The following is a 1807-nucleotide window of genomic DNA, read 5'->3' as shown; positions in this document are numbered from 1 at the left end:
GCGATTGGATTTATTTGATTTCTCGCAGCGCCGGCAGACCCTTCACCAGTTCGGCGGGAGGCATTTCTTACTTTTTAGATTTTCACGGTTTCATCATGCAGCTATTTTCTGACCACTGCTGGTTCCGTCTGAGCAGCTGTCAGGGTGTTTTCTCTTGATCACAGTCTCTCGGCTCCCAGTAGCTAAAAGATAGTAGATCTTAAGGCTTTTAATATTTTATTTGTGTGTCTCCTATAGCCCTTCATTTACCCTTGACGTCAGTTCAACATCTCTGATTAGCATTGCACTGATGAAACATTTGAATAATCTCCCAGTCCTCTCATTTACATCCTGTACTTGTCCAGATGCAATCACAAGATGGCAGCATAGTCAAGCTCTCCTCTGTATCTACGTCTCCACCAAACACACCAAATCTCCATTGTTCCCAGTGAAGATTAACTACTCCATCCTTAACACAAGGGAGCCTGCGGAGCATAGAAACCAGAGGCATCAGCTTCTATTGTGTGTGTAATTAATCCTGTTGGATCAGAGATGGAACACAAGTGGTTTCTGTTGTGGCATCCTCGTGGGGTGGGGGGAGACCCTGCTGAGGCACAAATCAACCAGAAAGACGGGAGTTTGAGCCTTTTTGCCTGCGTGTGTTCCCCTGCATATGTGTGTGTCTCCTCCATGGCCCTGTGCATGTGTTCTCCACGTCCTCTGCCTGGTCTACAGGCCTCGGTCCCACAGTGAGTCAACCACCCCAGCCTCCACAGGCTGACACACACCACCAGTACCATTCTTCACAGAGAGGGGCCTATAATTAGGTGCTAATTTTCTCTGGTTCCACTGTGACACGATGCTGGGGGCCATGGTGAGGCAAGACAGAGCGAGCGGGTGCATTTGATGAACAGTGGCGAGAGCTCGACTCCGGACCATCTGGCCAAGTGGCTGGCGCTGCCCGCTGCTGCTCGTGCTGACGCTGGGGCCTGGGCAGGGCCCACCCACGTCAGCCTGCTCCTCCGGACCGGGACCCAGGCGTCTGTCCACCACAACATGTTTATCTCGAGTGGCTGCCAAGTGAATCACAACCTCGTGGAAGATACAGCTCCTCGATATGCAGACAGCAAACAGGCAGAGAGAGAGAGAGAGAGAGAGAGAGAGAGAGGGGAGGGGAGAGAATTGGGGGAAAGAGGAGGGTGGAGAGGGCAAAGAGAGAGTGGGAGGAAGATGGATTAGAGGAAGAGAATGGGATTAAAAGAATCCAGATGGAAGAATGGGAGGCAGACAAGCACACAGACACACACATAAAAAAACACAGAAACAAACAGGGGAAAAAAGTACATTTGAGACTAAAACACACACTGCATATGAGTCAATGCTGCTCCCAATTCATTTAGAACATGCTAATACAGTGTGTGGCTTAACCCTCAGAGCAATCATAAATGTTGGACTTAGTGCAATGGGTGATGACTTATTAATTCTGTTCTAAGGAGGATCAATGGGGGTGGGGTTGCCACGGAGATGCTTCTGTCTCGCTTACATCTCTCTCATCCCCATCCTCTCTCACACGCGCTCCCTCTCAGAAATCTGGATTATGTTAAGAGTAAAATTGTGTAAAGGCATGCCCCCAAAAGCTTTTGAAGTTGGTGCTCTGAGGGCAAAAATCTCATTCTCTGGCTTGCCCCCTATCATGCTGACTCCTGCTCCCTTCTCTCTTTCCATCTACTCTGATCCAGCCTCTCCCTCCCTCCCTCCCCCGCTTCCCCCAATTTAATTTTTCCTCCCTCTCTCTAAATTCCAATCAATCCGAGCCTCTGCAGATCCA

The sequence above is a fragment of the Plectropomus leopardus genome, chromosome 11 (genome assembly GCF_008729295.1).
Source record: "Plectropomus leopardus isolate mb chromosome 11, YSFRI_Pleo_2.0, whole genome shotgun sequence".
NCBI classification, from domain to species: Eukaryota; Metazoa; Chordata; class Actinopteri; order Perciformes; family Serranidae; genus Plectropomus; species Plectropomus leopardus.
The sequence above is the reverse complement of the archived record's forward strand: the minus strand, read 5'-3'. Positions refer to the sequence as shown.